The following is a 16914-nucleotide window of genomic DNA, read 5'->3' as shown; positions in this document are numbered from 1 at the left end:
GCCTCCTCTTCTCTGAACAGTTGTAAACCATCTCACAGAAGGTTAATCAGTGTGACTTCAACATCGGCAGAGAAACCTGAGTTATGCAACAAGGTGTAACTCCTTAAATGCAACAGAAGTGCCCATCGCACACTCTACTGAATCAATCGTGTCCAAGCCTGGCTATGGCCTGACCATCCAGCAGAAGCGCTGAAAATGTCCCTGCAGGAGTTCTGGTAGATGTGGGATAACCATTTCGGCCATATCCCACAGTGAACAGGGGTAATGATCCATTAAACAGGTGATATCAAGGGACATAAGGTCCACACTGGCTGCTTACACAGACATTTTTGAGAAGTGTTCTATTTGCTTTGATTCACTGCCCTAAGATGTCATAGGAAAAGCCCCAGGAGATAGTTTAGAGAAATAGGACACTTATACCACCAGGCTCTCAGTGGAGGGATAAGCTGAGAGGAAAGCATGGTCATCTGGGGTTGTCCTATATTGGCTGGTCCCTAATCAACGCACAGAAGGGGCCGAGTTTGGCTTTTCCCATGCCACCTTGACTGGTTTGGTGATGGCATTGTTGAAGGGTAGCAATGGTTCAAATGCCTGAGAAGTGGGTTGTAGAACCTCTGTCAAGATGTTCGAGTTGACCTCCACAGAGAGCAGGGCAAAATCCAAAACTGCTGCCACTTTCTGCACCATCACATGATATGACCTTACCTCTGGTGTAGGGAGGCCTGTTGGGGGTGTATCCAAATCACTGGCTTCCCTTAAGGTCTAGAAACGGGGGTCCATGGAGACTGATTGGCCACCCCCATCCACTGTGTCCCGCTTTCAATTCTCTTGAGGATCGAAATCTCCTCCATAGAAAAACCTTTGTTTTTCAGCAAGCCTCTGTGCAGAGGGTCTAGTGGATCTATTATTGGTGGGCCGGTGTTGGCATTCACTAAGTCAGAACAGGCACTGGTGGCATTGGTATTGGCTCTACAAAGGTTGATCTGGAGCACACGGGAAGGTCTCATCAGAATAGTTGAGGACTGAGACAGCATTGACCTTGATGCTGGAGGCAAAGAAGCCAGTGGCAAGGGAATCGGCAGCAAGGGCAGAAAGGGAGCAAAAGCAGCCAAGGGATGAGCCACTGGCAGGATCCCAAATGACCTGCCCAAAGGATTCTTGACCCCAAGGCAGCTCCAGAGGTGGGCATTGTCCTTTGGAACATCTCAAAACTAGCAGAGGAACAACAAGCTGTCTGACTCACAAGTAGGAAAATCCAAGTAGGGTTGACAGAGTCCTGGGTGTGGTGGCAGCAGATGTCAATGATTCTGGGGCCAGCATTAGATCCAGAGAAACTGTAGGTGCCACCTCCTCTTGGGATACATAGACCAGTCCTGGCTCCGAAGAGGAATCCTGAGGCGTAGGTGGGGGGTGGGGCAACTTGGCAGATACCCATGGAAGCCAGGTGGCACTTTGAGTCTTATTATTGTTGCTTTTTGTGCTTATTTTAGGAGAACTTCCACAATGGTGACACTGGTACCTTTGTCTTCAGGCAAAACTTTCTCTTGGTCCGTTGATCATCTCAGGCCTGGGCTATTAACAGCTTGGCCTCCCTTTCTCTTTGATGGTCTTGGGATGCATGCTCCAGCATGACCCGCACAACTATGTGGCATACTCGCAAGCCAGTCATCAAAGACATATGTTGTGTGTATATCTGCAGAGTTTGAAGTCTGACCTTTGGGGAGAGTTGGGGCAACACTTCTACAGCGCACCAAGATATTTAAAGACTCAAATGAAAAATCATTGAAAAACAATGACTGACAGTTCCAAGGTGAGCAAGCTCTGGAACAGTGTCAATGCAGAAAAGAAGGAAGTGGCATCAGGGTGCCAGGGGCGGAACTTTATATCTCCATGGATGTCATGGTGGGGTCATTTCCAATGCTGAGATATTGAAAAGTTTCCAGATCAGTCTGATGCCTGAGATATTCAAATGGTGAGGAAACTGCAGGTAGAAGTATTCATCAGAAACTCTAGTACTGAAATTAGAATAATAAAATGACCATGGGGGTCATTCTAACCCTGGCGGTCGGTGATAAAGCGGCGGCCAACCCGCCAACAGGCAGGCGGTCCAAAAAATGCAATTCTGACCCTGGCGGGAACCGCCAACACAGCCCGCCATATTAACACTCCGACCGCCACGGCGGGACCGACAAACAGCGCGGCGGTCACCGCCAACAGGCAGGCGACAGACAATGTACCGCCCACCCTATCACAACTCACCAATCCGCCACCTTTTCCGGGGCGGGAGCCCGGCCGATAAAAACACGGCAGAAACAGACTACGAACGGGAAAACGCTCACCTATACACACTCCACGAGGAAGGAGGACAGCATGGAGCCCGAATTACACATCCTACCGGCTATTGTCTACCTGCTCATCTACCAGGAGTACGAACGCCGGCGCAGACGACAACGGTGAGTACTGCACCTACGACACAGGGGAGGGGGGAGGAGGAAAGCTTACGGGCACACACATACGCGATACACCCACCCCCCCCAACTCACCCTCCCCAATACCTACACACCAATGCAGAGCAACAAGTCAGAGTGACACCCCCCAAACCCCCGGAAGAATGCAAAGACATAATTCAAATGAAGTTTAAAATTTATGTATAAAATAGGTTCATTTAAGTCATGGTAAATATGCCATATGAAATATACAAAAGAAATAATGAACATAGTGCAAAGTATAAACATAGTCAATAAGTCCTGCACAGTCCGTTCAATATCCATAGTCCGTGGGCCAATGTGTACAAACACATGGGCAAAGCCCACACAGGAGACCGGAAACCATTGGAGAGAACACTGCTGGGGCATCAGATGAGAAAACAACAGGCACCTCAGGGGGAAGGGAAAGGAGGGCACCTCAGCCACATGAGTCCACGACGCCAGATCCACGAGGGGCCCCCATGCCCACTGTACCATCCTGGGGAGTGCAAAGCCACAGTCCATCAGATGGATAACCGACTCCACTGGTATTGGAGGAGGCATGGTGCCCAGAGTGCTTCGTGAACACCTGCTCGACACAGAACCGGCACTGTCAATGGACCAGCGGTGCTTGAGACGGCGGTGCCCAGCGGAGCGGTGCTTGAGATGAAGGGCCCAGCGGAGCGGTGCTTGAGATGAAGGGCCCAGCGGAGCGGTGCTTGACAGGAAGGGCCCAGCGGAGCGGTGCTTGAGATGAAGGGCCCAGCGGAGCGGTGCTTGACAGGAAGGGCCCAGCGGAGCGGTGCTTGAGATGAAGGGCCCAGCGGAGCGGTGCTTGAGATGAAGGGCCCAGCGGAGCGGTGCTTGACAAGAAGGGCCCAGCGGAGTGGTGCTTGACAGGAAGGCCCCAGCGGAGCGGTGCTTGACAGGAAGGGCCCAGCGGAGCGGTGCTTGAGACGGCGGGGCCCTGTTCAGCGGTGCTCTTCACGGCGGGGCTCTGTTCAGCGGTGCCTGTCTTGGCGGGGCCCTGTTCAGCGGTGCCTGTCTTGGCGGGGCCCTCTTCAGCGGTGCTCCTCACGGCAGGGCCCTGTTCAGCGGTGCTTGAGACGGCGGGCCCTGTTCAGCGGTGCTCTTCACGGCGGGGCCCTGTTCAGCGGTGCCTGTCTTGGCGGGGCCCTCTTCTGCGGTGCTCCTCACGGCGGGGCCCTCTTCTGCGGTGCTCCTCACGGCGGGCCCTGTTCAGCGGTGCATGAGACGGCGGGGCCCTGTTCAGCGGTGCCTGTCTTGGCGGGGCCCTCTTCAGCGGTGCTCCTCACGGCGGGGCCCTCTTCAGCGGTGCTCCTCACGGCGGGGCCCTGTTCAGCGGTGCTCTTCACGGCGGGCCCTGTTCAGCGGTGCCTGTCTTGGCGGGGCCCTCTTCAGCGGTGCTCCTCACGGCGGGGTCCTGTTCAGCGGTGCTCCTCACGGCGGGGCCCTGTTCAGCGGTGCTCTTCACGGCGGGGCCCTGTTCAGCAGTGCCTGTCTTGGCGGGGCCCTCTTCAGCGGTGCTTCTCACGGCGGGGCCTTGTTTAGCAGTGCCTGTCTTGGCGGGGCCCTCTTCAGCGGTGCTTGTCCTGTCTTTCAAGGGAGCCAGACCTGGCCAAGACTCCCCGCTTAGTCGCCCTCCGACCTTGCGGTAGCGGGGCCCTCCTGTGATGGAGTCTTGTGCCTGTGGGTGTCGTCCGTCACACCCGGTATGGGGCTGGTGGGGCCCTCCTGGTGCGCTCGGCTGCTGCATGTCTTCTCCGCCCTGCTGCCCTTGCCCTCCTTCGCTGCAGCTCTCGGGCCCTTGCCCTCCCTTAGATGATGTGGCAGGTGACGTGGCAAGGCCACTCTCCGTGGTGGCAGCCGTCTCAGGCTTTTCGCGCCGGCCCTTAAGTTTTCTTGTCCTCTTCCCAGGGGATGGGCTGGCTGTCCCCTTGCTGCTGGCCGATGTTCCTTCCCTAGGAGCTGGTGGACTCCAGTAGCCCTGCACTATGGTGATACTAGATGCAGGGCTGGTGGTGGCTGAGGTGCTCTTTGGACTCTTACCAGATGGAGGGGGTGGGTCAGGTGATGCAAAGAGGTTAATTTTGGAGAGGAAAAGTTTTTTAGGAGCAATGGGAACGGTAGGTGCAGTGGGTATGGGAGTGGAGGAAGAGGATGTGGTTGTAGGAGATTCAAGTGTGCTGTCTTTGGGTGCAGGTGCTTGGGCTGGAGGCTGTCGTGAGGTGGATGGCTGTTGGGTGGGTGGCTGCCTGCGTTTGTGTGCTTTGGAAGAGGGGGTGACAGACACAGTGGGAGAGGACACAGGGGACGTGTAAATGGCAGTGGGGGTGGTGACTGCACGTGTGCTGACTGTAATGGAAGGTGTGCTGGTGATGGAAGTACTGGCTGATGGTGGTGTGCATGCAGGTGTGAGTGGAGACGTCACAGGGAGGGAGGAGGGAGACGAGGAGGAGGGGGACACAGAGGTGGTAGTGACTGTTGGCATGTCTACATCTGGATGTTGCTTGGGTGAATGCTTGTGGGATCTGTGGTGCTTATGTCTGGATGAGCTGCCCTTGGGTGTTGAGGTGTGTGCAGGCTGGTCTGATGGTGTGGATGGGATAGGCTGAGGAACAGGAGACTGGGACTGGGTGGAGGGAGTTAGAAGAGGGAGGCTGGAGACAGGGACAATGGCTGCCGTCAGTGCTGAGGCCAGAGCGTTGAACGATCGCTGATGGGCAGCCTGACCCGAATGAATGCCCTCCAGATATGCATTGATCAGATGCACCTCCCTTTCCACCCCCTGGATGGCATTTAAAAGGGTAGACTGCCCAACAATGAGCGTCCGGAGGAGGTCAATGACCTCCTCACTGAGTGCAGCAGAGGTAACTGGGGCAGGGCCTGAGGTGCCTGGGGCGAAGGAGATGCCCGCCTTGGTGTGCGAGCGAGCACGGGGCGAACGCTGAGGGGCTGCTTGGAGGGCGGAGCTGGTGCGCTGGGTGGCGGCTGTACCTGTAGTTGCGGTGGGCACGGATGTTGCCGCCACCACAAGGGAGCTCCCTTCCGAGGACGTGTCGGTGTCGCTGACGTCTCCACGGGTCCCCGTTGTGGAGCTCCCCTCGTCCTCCGTCTCACTGCTGAACTCGGAGTCCATTGCATGGCCCTCCGGGGCCATGTGAGATGCAGCTCCCTCGTGCGCCGATGCCACTTCTCCTCCGCCTGATGATGCTAATGCACACATGCACAGGAAGAAAAAGAAAATGGGTGGGGGGGAAAAATGAAGACAGGTTGAGTGCATGCATTGGCAACACCGTTGGCGGAGAGGACAGACACAGAAGCCCCCTGAACTACGCTGCGCAATCGGGGTACACTACTCAGTTCTTGTGACTAGTCCTACAGGTCTATGGACGACAAATGCACACATGGGTGATGCAGGACCATGGATAGCTGTACTTGGCACCCTACAGAGGTGGGGGGCGGGGGCACAGGGCCATGGCTAACGGAGGGGACTAGCCTACAGAAAGCGCCCTGGCCTTGAGTTACCCACAGCCCTCCTCCCCCACCCAGACACCTCCACTGCGCGCAAAGATAGCAGAATGTGCTGATACTCACCCCCTTGTGTCTGCTGTGATGTCCTCACGCGCCCATCCAATCGGGGTAGGCCACCGCCAGGATCCGGGACATCAGGCGGGTCAATTGGCGGCTGGCACCCCTCCTACGTTGGGAGGCCATCCCCAGCAGAGACTCGGCGGTCTTTCTGGTCCCGCGGCGGATGTCCTCCCACCTGTTTCGGCAGTGGGTGCCCCGTCTGTTGTGGACCCCCAGGGCCCGGACGTCCTTGGCGATGGCACGCCAAATGTCGACCTTCTGATGGGCGCTCACCTATTTGACATGTACAGGGTGGGAAAGGAAATATCATCACTTTTCAGCATGGTAGATGTGAGTGGCCCCCCCTCCCCAACCTTGCCATGTGGCACATGTTCCCATCTGTCGTGCGTTGCACTCCTCATTCGCTCCCCTCCCCACCATCTTACATACACCCCACTCAACACAGGCATAGCCCATTCAGCGTGCACCCTGTGTACTAACCTGTTGGTCTGGAGGACCGTAGAGTAGCGCATACTGGGGGAGGACCCCATCAACAAGTTTCTCCAATTCTTCGGAAGTGAAGGCAGGGGCCCTTTCCCCAGTCGCAGCAGCCATTGTATCTCCCAGACCGAGGTCACAGCAGCACTTGCAGTATAGGTCCTCTCCTGTGGATGATCAGGTCTCGAGTGATTTATCAGATAGAAAATGGCAGTCACGCCCGCAGCGGTGCGTACCGCGACCGCCGGCGCACATCGTCATTGGCTCCTGAGACCCATAGGGTTCAATGTTAACCAATGCTGCTTTGCGCCGCAGTCTTCGACCGCCTACCGCCACGGTGTGCCACGCCAGCGCAGTGACCTCACATCCCACTGTCACACTTCACAGGTCAGGCAGCCGCCATTTCAAGGGCCCACATGGCATGATTTCTACTGCGTCACGCAGGCCTAGGCCTTGCATTGCCACTCATACAAGCCGTTCCATGCATAGCGATTCGTGTACTGTGCAAGCTGTGTGAACGAACCTGTGGGTTGCTTGACTCTGTGCTCCATGTTGTCCTTCCTAGGCACCGTCCGCTGGGACTTGCGAGGAGAAGGATGAATCCTCCTGTGTACCGACCGCTGGTGGACCTGTCGACAATGGAAGAACGACATATCATACTTACATACTGGCTTGACAGAGCAACTATACATGAACTATGTGCCCAGCTGGAGCCAGACCTGATGTCCCCCATCCGCCAACCCACAGGGATTCCCCCTCTGGTGCAGGTTCTGTCAGTACTCCATTTTTTGGCAAGTGGGTCGTTTCAGACAACAGTGGCCATATCATCTGGGATGTCTCAGCCTATGTTTTCAAAGGTTTTGTCCAGAGTGTTGTCTGCACTGATGAAATACATGCGGAGATACATTATTTTCCCTGAGGTGGGTGATTTGGCTACAGTGAAGGGTGATTTCTATGCCCTTGGACATATCCCCAACATCATTGGGGCCATTGATGGGACCCATGTGGCTTTGGTTCCCCCCAAAGACAGTGATCAGGTGTACCGAAACAGAAAAAGTTATCATTCAATGAATGTCCAGGTGGTCTGTTTGGCTGACCAGTACATCTCCCATGTAAATGCCAAGTTCCCTGTGTCAGTGCATGACGCGTATGTCATGCGAAATAGCAGCATCCCTTATGTGATGGAACAGCTACAGAGACACCGTGTGTGGCTAATTGGTGACTCTGGTTACCCCAACCTGTCGTGGCTACTGACCCCAGTGAGGAATCCCAGGACAAGGGGAGAGGAACGCTACAATGAGGCCCATGGGCGAACTAGGAGGATCATAGAAAGGACCTTCGGGGTCCTGAAGGCCAGGTTTAGGTGCCTGCATATGACAGGGGGATCCCTCATGTACTCACCAAAGAAGGTGTGCCAGATCATCGTGGCCTGCTGTATGCTTCACAATCTTGCATTGCGACGCCAGGTGCCTTTTCTGCAGGAGGATGGTCCAGATGGTGGTGGTGTTGCAGCTGTGGAGCCTGTGGAGAGTGAAGAAGAGGAAGACGACGGGGACGACACGGACAACAGGGATACAGTCATACAACAATACTTTCAGTAGCACACAGGTAAGAAACAGCCACCCCAATTTACATTTACTTGAGGCCTCATGCGTCTCCACTGTCTGTGTTTCCCCCCAGTTCCTGTTAACTGATTTGTGACTTTCCCTTCCCTTTTCAGAGCTGTATGACCCACTGCCTGACTTCAGCTTTGTTTGCCCATGGACTAAAGCTTATTGAAATTGGTATGTTGTCATCACAAAGTAACTGGACATTATTGAACCGTTATGTGTAATACATTTGTTAAGAATACAAGCAGACTCCTGTTTATTTAAGTGGAATAAGTGATTTATTTAAAGTGCTAGATATAGGTAAATGATTGGGAAGCGGGGATGGGTGGGGGTGGAGTAATGTCCATGGCAGAGTCCAGTTCTCAGTCGCACAGGTGCATTGTCCATATGCCTGTGGAAGGATGGAGCAGGGGCAGTTCAAGGTTGGACAGGGTGACAATGTGGGACAGTGGGATGACATCAGGGGGTATCTTAGGCTGGAGGGGGTCTTGCAATCCTACTCTGTCTTCTTGTGAGATCCCAGGTTCCGCTTGCGGGGTGGTTCTTCTTCTGCAGGAGGTGGGGTTCTGTTGGCCTGTCGTTGTGTGGGGGCCTCCTGTCCACTGGCGCCGGCGGAGGTGGTAGGCTGTTCCTGGCCTGGGCTAGTGACAGGGGCCCTTTGGGGTGCCACATGGTCCCGCAATGTGGTGACGATCTGGGTAAGGGCCAGGACGATGGTCCCCATTGCGGAACCGATGTTCCTCAGTTCCTCCCTGAACCCCATGTACCGTTCCTCCTGCAGTTCCTGGATCTCCTGGAACCGGGCCAGTACCGTCGCCATCGTCTCCTGGGAGCGGTGGTATGCTCCCATGATGGTGGAGAGGGCCTCTTGGAGAGTCGGTTCCACGGGCCTGTCCCCCCCCCTGTTGCACAGCAGCCCTCCCAGTTCCCCTGTGTCCCTGGGCCTCTGTCCCCTGGCTGGTGTGCTACTACCACTGCCCCCAGGTCCCTGTTGTTGTTGGGGTGGTGGGTCAACCTGGGTGCCCTGTAGTGGTGGACACACCGCTGATTGACGTGCCCTGGAGACAGAGGCATGGGCCCGCTGGGTGGGAGCTGTGCTGGTGTTCCCAGAGGGGGTTGGGTCTGGTGTAGCCTGTGGCTGTCTGTGGGGAACCGACTGTCCAGAGGTCCCCTATGGGCCGGGCTGGTCGTCTGGGTCCAGGGAGACAGAGTGCTGTCATCGCTGGGGGCCTCTTCTGGGGGTGGGATGGACATCTCTGGACCCTCCGTGGCGGTGTGGTGGCGTTCGAGTCCTGCAGGGGTATAAAGGTATGGTTATTGCTTCTGTGTGTGGGATTTCGTGTGATGGGTGGGTGTCCGTGTACCCATGTGCAGGCATTTCCTTGTGGGGGCTTTTGTGAGGGTGGCTTGTGGGGGTGATGTGTGTGTGCAGTGGGCATGCTTTGGTGATGGGTGTCCATGCTTTGGGGTCACATGCAGGGCTTGGTGTTGGGATGGGTGGGTTGTGATGGTGAGGCTTTTGCTAGGGGTTGGTGTGATGGGGGAGGGGGTGAGGGTGGGGGTATGATTTGGCATTCAGGTGGGGTGGGGGTGGGAAGCAGTAGTGAAGATTTGCCTTACCAGAGTCCATTCCTCCGCCTACTCCAGCGAGGCCCTCAGGATGCAGGATGTGCAAGACTTCCTCCTCCCATGCTGTGAATTCTGGGGGAGTAGGAGGGGGACCGCCGCCAGTCTTCTGCACCGCTATGTTGTGCCTTGATACCATGGAACGCACCTTCCCCCGTAGGTCGTTCCATCTCTTCCTGATGTCCTCCCGATTGCGTGGATGCTGTCCCACCGCGTTGACCCTGTCCACTATCCTTTGCCATAGCTCCATCTTCCTGGCAATTGTGGTGTGCTGCACCTGTGCCCCGAAGAGCTGGGGCTCTACACAGACTATTTCCTCTACCATGACCCTGAGTTCGGCGTCACTGAACCTGGGGTGTCTTTGGGGTGCCATGGGGTGGTGTGGTTGAGGTGTGGGGTGGCGTTTGTGGTGATGAGTGTGGTGCGTGTGGTGGTGTGTGGTGTTTGGTGCATGGATTCTGTGTGGGTGATGGTGTTGTGTGCCTCTGTGTTGTGGGATTCTCTATTCTGTGCTCTGTCTCTAGCCTTTGTCAATGATTTCGGGTGGTAGGGGCTTGTGGGTGATGTGGGTGTGTGTTTTATATTGTGTTGGGTGTGTGGGAGTGGTGTTAGTATGTGTATCAGGTGTGTGTATTTCGAAGTGACCAATGTGGCTGAGTTTTCTATGGGTGTGTGTATTTTGACCGCGGCGGTGTGTACCGCCAATGGAATACCGCGTTTGAAAGACCGCCGCGTGGATTTGTGGGTCGGAATGGTATGGGCGTATTTCTATTGGCGTGACGGTGGAGGTTTGGTCAGCGCCATTTTTTCGCTGACCTTTGGTGTGGCGGATTATTGAGGATGTCGGGTTTTCGGCGGTTTGGCAGTTGCGGGTCAGAATGACCGTGGCGGTTTACCGCGGCTGCGGCGGTGTTATGGCGGTCTTCTGACCGGCGGTAAGCGCCTTTTACCGCCGAGGTCAGAATGACCCCCTATGTGTGTTTAGCTCGATTTTTGAATAAAGGTCAAGATTTTTGTAGGAAGATATATTTATAAAAAGGTAAGATTTGGTCTCTATCTTACAGGTTATTTTTATGTTGTGATGTCTGTTTTCACATGCACATTCAAGCGGCCATGCCAAGTGGTGGTGGATGGGGTAGGAGATGAGGGAATGGCATGGATGAATCATAGTACCCTCATAAGACATTAAGCTATTGACTGGGAATGAGAACAGAAATTGAAAAAACGTGTGTAATGATGAAATCTAATCTGAATGATACATGACCAGCCACAGACGTTGTCAGGACTGTGCCAATTAAATCAGTCCTCCCGAAGGGAATGGAGGGGTAGTTAGGAGTATTAATACATTTGTTTTTTTATAAAACATAATATTTTACTCCAACAATTCAGTCCCAAAGACTTCCTCCCTTCTACACCATGGTATGATGAGCACCATGAACAGTGCTTAATTTGTAAAAATTTAAGTGCCAGGGACCTAGTCGGGAGACCACTTCTGCTTGTACCACCTATTGCCGCTGTCAGTGCTGCCAGTTACAGTAACAGCACAACTAATAACCGTCACACTTCTACAAATGTGACAACTCAGACAGTTCCAGGGCTGAAAGCTAAAAGAATGGCCGTGGCGGCTTTCGTCATTCTTAATGCATATTTAAATTACAAGCAACTGTTTTTGTACTTGTCTCTAAATTAGGCAAACAGCACCACCATGTGTCAGAAGGTTATAAGTGCTGATGCTGACAATTAAGTGGCAGTGCCGAGCATTGGAAACCACAGGCTCAAATTAAGCACTGACCATAAAGCAGCCAAACACCACAGCAAGGCTCTGGGGAAAAAATTGTGATTTGATTATAGTAGAGAACAGAAAATAGTTTTACGCAAATTAATTAAAAAAATTGCAAACATATACGCTTAAAAAGCCAGGGCAGACTATTACACTTCTACTATTTCTGCAGTGGATAACTCTTCAAAGGAGCTTTTAAAGATCTAGAAAACATTTTTGATTCAATACAGGCTCTCTCTTTAATTTCTTCTTCGCAGTCATCACAAGACGTTTTCTTCTTATTTTCCTTTTACATTTTCAAATCCCCTTTCTATTGGAGATATTGCCACCCTGTCACTTTTTCTAATTTTCAGTCAATTCACTTATCTGGCCAAACAGATCCATATTGTGAAATCAGGATTCCCCATTCAGCCATGCTCTGCGTATTTCTTCCAATTGATTAAGGACACTATTGCTCCAATGCTTCTCCCATTAGCAACAGTAGTAAGAACAGTAGGACATATGGTGAACCACTGATATGGCAACAGCATCCCATACAAAATAATGGAGGTAGGGACTTAAAGTAGAACCCCGCAGGACAGCATGTTAAATTAAAAGTAATTATTTAAAATAGATGAACATATAAACAAAAATGAATGTTAACAGATGTTAAAAATAGCACATATTTATTATTTGTATACAATATTCTAATAAACTATTTTGACTTTAGAAAAGAATATGTTTCATTAAAAAATATTTACATTATTGTAATGAATTCTATTCATCACTTTTGGCAATTATTAATGCACATAATTTTTTTCTTTAGCGATTTTTTAATTTAAACTTCAGAAAAATAATTTTAATGTAATTTCATCTATTTTCATTAAATATAATTTTAATTCAAGATTAATGTAATAATGGGGGAGCGTTATGTTGTTCAACACTGAAATTAAATAAAACAAATTACTATATAATGAATGAATATATAAAATGAATTTACATTAAATATTTAACTTAAATATATTTATTTTCAAATTAATTATTTTTTAATAGTTCCCTACACTTTATTGTGTAGAGCTCTCCATCCCAACTGTGGAGTCTCCATATGGTAAAGTATGGGGAAAATTTAAAAAAATATATTTGAGTCGAACACACTTATGTTACATTTTTATATGCTATTTTGAGATGCAAAGTCAGGCATTAGAAATTATTGGTGGTAGCATTGAAAACACCCAATTGTCACCCTTGGAAATCCCAATTGACAAAATGTAGTGTAAAGTGCGTTGAAAAGTAAATACCCTATCAATACTTTGCAGCATTTTGCCTTATGTTACGGTGGCAATCTCTTGATAAATCTGCCTCCTGGTGTGGTATTGAGGCTAAAGTTTGATGTGTTCAGTGAAAGGAGAAGGATCCTTACTATATATCTCAGAATGTGATGGTGGAGCAATAGCGCAGGGACATGAAAGTATTGCACCACGAGAATCCGGTACAACAGCCACGTACTATTCAACATAAGCATTTTAAACAATTCTAGTGGGAGAATTTAATCCAGATTAGGGAGGACTAAAAAATGGTACCAAACCAAATATTTCCCTATTGAACATGAAGGACAGGTTCCCTTGTTTCCCAGACTTCTAATTTTCTCTACCTCCTTGAGATGCTCTGCTGCAACCTGCTTGGGGTTTCAGCAGAGACCCTGGGTTTTCCTGGGGTAGCCTATTTTTATAAATGGTACCCCTGACCCTGAAGCTATGCTCTCATCTGTGAGGTGCTTTACTACGCCTCAAGGGGAGACATTTGACAGAGAAGGCTAATCACCAGAGACAGGATCTCGCTGCATGTACATTTCTGAAACAGTCACAATGCTTGCCAAATATAGCTGCACAAAACATGATTTTGTCACGCCCAACCCATATTTACCAAGATATCAAAGGCTGCAGTGTAAGAGCTATGAGGTTAAAAAAGGTACCAATTAAAAGATATTTGCAGCATCATCCCCTGAGAATATCTGAGAGTGGGTCATGGACCACTCTGGAACTGTGAAGGCAGGGTTTTACTTGTGGGGCTTCAAGAAGAGCCTTTTTAACCTCAATTGTTTCTAGCAGTTAAATAGGTGATTGCTGGTTGGTCTTGCTTCATTCATACACATGTAGATTCCAGCTCCTGCTGCTCCTACATTTATGACTGGACCCGTTGAAGGAAGTGCTTCAGATCTCTGATCTGCTCGAGCTACAACTTTGTGAACATGATAAGAGAGCAACTCACAAAAATGTTTAGGAGTGACTAGAGGGGCAAGAAAGCATTGGACACTGTATGGCTCCCATATGGTAAGCCGGGCTCAAACCCAAGATCAAATGTCTCCCCTGCTTTGGGACCAGGATAGGGAGACGCTAGTGGCAATAACCGTGGCTTAAACTGTGAACACTGATTTTTTGTATACTACAAAACAGCTAAGCAGTCCTCACCACAGCTTGTTTGTAGGAGCTCACGTAACCCACTGGGGATCTCAACCATTCTTCTGACTGATGTCAGGAACCAAACAATGAGCAGTTTATGCATTACAGTGCATCCTTGTTGGAGATCTCACAGAGGGAGGGAGGGAAGCCTCCCTTTGCATGATCCTTTAATCTTCTGTGTTAAACAAGTATTAATTTCTGATGAAAGTGTTCCTGCTGTGCCAGCGGGTGCACTTCCAAATTCACCAGAGCAGCGGATTATTCAGAGCAGGATTGGTGGTTTGCTGTGGTGTGGGTGGAGGTGGGGCCAGCGTCTCACCGGCAGCCTTGTTGAACTACTCCCAGGGTGTAAAACGCACCTTTTGTTCTCCTTTATTTTGAGTAGCTCCAGAGGTGTTCTGCTCGTACTACAGACTGAGAGGAAACACGAATAAAAGGAATTCCAACAATGCAGAGCTCTTAGTCTGAGTAATAAATGTATTAAAGCATTTTTTAAGGTTCGAATAGGGAAGCATGTAGGTCAAACGCAACAACACGAATACACTTCTGAAAATAATCACAGCAGTGGAATAATGAGGATCATAGAAACAAACAATGAAAATACACTACTTCATTCACAACGCAAAGCTAAAAATAAGAATTAAAAATGCATCACCATGGGGCGAGGTGGGGACATCATTTCTTTGCCTACTTCAAGTCGGGAACCCAGACGACTGCCGAAAGAGAGAACTACCCTCAATGTGAATGAACCGGGCAAAGGCGTCCCCCTTCCAGAATGAGTTTGATCTAACCGCAGTCGTCAAGTCTCCCTCTTAAATACCTTAAACAAGCTAGAGAGGAGAATTCTAGAAACTCCCCCCTCCCATATTATGAGTTGTTCAAATGCTGGCTGTACCAGTCCGTGTTGAAAGAGCACACTAGAGATTTGGCCACATCCCAGGGTGCGCTCCCAAAACCGAACTGTTCCCTGCCGTACCATAAACATTCTTCTGGTCTATCCTTATCTTTCACGCACTCCTCCCTTTTATGTCCCTGCCTTGGTGAGAAAGAGAGCGAAAACATGTTGCACAAGCTGTGCACGGAAAAATACCTGACGGTGCATGAAGATAAGTTAAACACAAAACGGAGTCAGTGGTCAAGATGGAGCTAGTGGTTAAATACGAACAGCATTTCAAGAGGCCTGCACTTCAGACACTCTGTATCTGTTTTACTGTTGGCTGGGCTGTGGCTGTGGCTGGGCTGTAATTGATACTCAGTGACTTGCCTTGAACAATGGTTCTTGACATAAGCAATAAGTTACATAATCACCAAACTACTAGAATTAGAACCAATCAAAGAATGTAACTTCTCAATCAATGATAATGTTCTGTAGCAAAAATGAGATGTGGCAATAGGTGAAGAGTGAACCAGAATGTACAACATTTCATTTAATTATAGCAGTGCTTAGCCTTCGAGTAATCACGCAGTGCAAAAATGATTAAAGGAACATAAAAATATGTGCAACAAAAGAGGAAGAAGCAATGGACAATGTGGTCAAATAATATTGCTTCTGCAGGTCATCAGTATCAGAACATTGATGGGATTAATCCAAAGAGTACAATTGCCCCAAGGTCAACAACGTTTCAAACAATAACTAGTTAAGCCTCATCATCAGAACTGAAGAAACTGGAGCAGAAGGCAAGGGCTGCTTGTCACAAAGTTAAAAAAGGCAAGTAAAAATCAAGATGATCACCTTGATGGAAGATGGATCTTTGCCACTTTTTTGTTTATGGATTCTCTGGTGTGACTGGAAGAACACTTTGTATGCAACTGTTCTGAACACGGTCAATGATGGGAATATCTCTATGGGGGACTGAAATATGGCTGCAGAGGCCCCTTCCAGATCTTCCAATGCAAACTCCCAGATCGACTTGAGATGCCGGTCCTGGATAACCTTTTCTGCTGCTCTCTCGCTCAAACTTAAGGTGCCCATATGGAAGACTGCAATGATGCTTTGTGCTCTGTTTGGCTAGAAGGGTGGATTCTGAGCATCATGCACTTCAGATTGAGCCATCTGAGATCTCCATTGCCTCCAGATTGTGATCTGAACATCCAGGGTCAGGACTTTCTAATTGCCTTTGATACAATTTGAGACTCTGCAAACCTGGCTGAGATTAGGGCAATATAATAGGACCTTAACTTTGAATTACTTCCACCTCCGGGGCTGGTAAGAGTTCTTGATTATGAGAGTAGGCCGTGCTGCTGTGTCCTGCTTGAAAGAGGGCATGCTGAATGTCTATTGTGGTGAGGAGCATTCTCGAGCTTGAATACCAGACAAAAGCCTAGAGTCCTGCATGGAGAACAATTGTAGAAGAGTGTCTGTGCAGGAGCCACAAGGACCCTCTGCTTAGCTGTCCTGAACAAAACCTGAATCAAGACCAACATTGTTATCACAAAAAGGTCTGGGACTTGCAGGAAGCATCTAAGTACTGCACCTGAATAAGAGCCTGTACTGACACCCGGATCTGAAACCTGCACATCTGGTCTACCAGCTGTTAGTGAACACCTTGACTTGTGACCGAGTGGTGGTGGGAAGGAATAGGGCCTGAAAAAGGCTACTCAATCCCTTCTTATGATCTTGTGGGGGAGATCATGTAGTGCCCTTCCTGAGCACTAGAGAGTGTTAAGGTACCTCCTTTCAATCTAGATCCATGTCTGAGGCTGGTAATCCTGAGCTCATAACTACTGGAACTGTCATCTAATGGCTTGAAGGTCTTGGTGCACTCCCGCCTCAAACCAGGGTGTCTTGTTGCTTCTACTGGGTGTACCTAGACTCATGGTTGGCCCAATCACAGATAAGTCATGTCTATAACTAGTGGGTATGAAAATGCAGGCTCCTGCACATTGTGCCACCTAGAAACTGT

This window comes from Pleurodeles waltl, chromosome 10 (genome assembly GCF_031143425.1).
Source record: "Pleurodeles waltl isolate 20211129_DDA chromosome 10, aPleWal1.hap1.20221129, whole genome shotgun sequence".
NCBI lineage: Eukaryota > Metazoa > Chordata > Amphibia > Caudata > Salamandridae > Pleurodeles > Pleurodeles waltl.
This window is presented reverse-complemented; position numbering follows the sequence as displayed.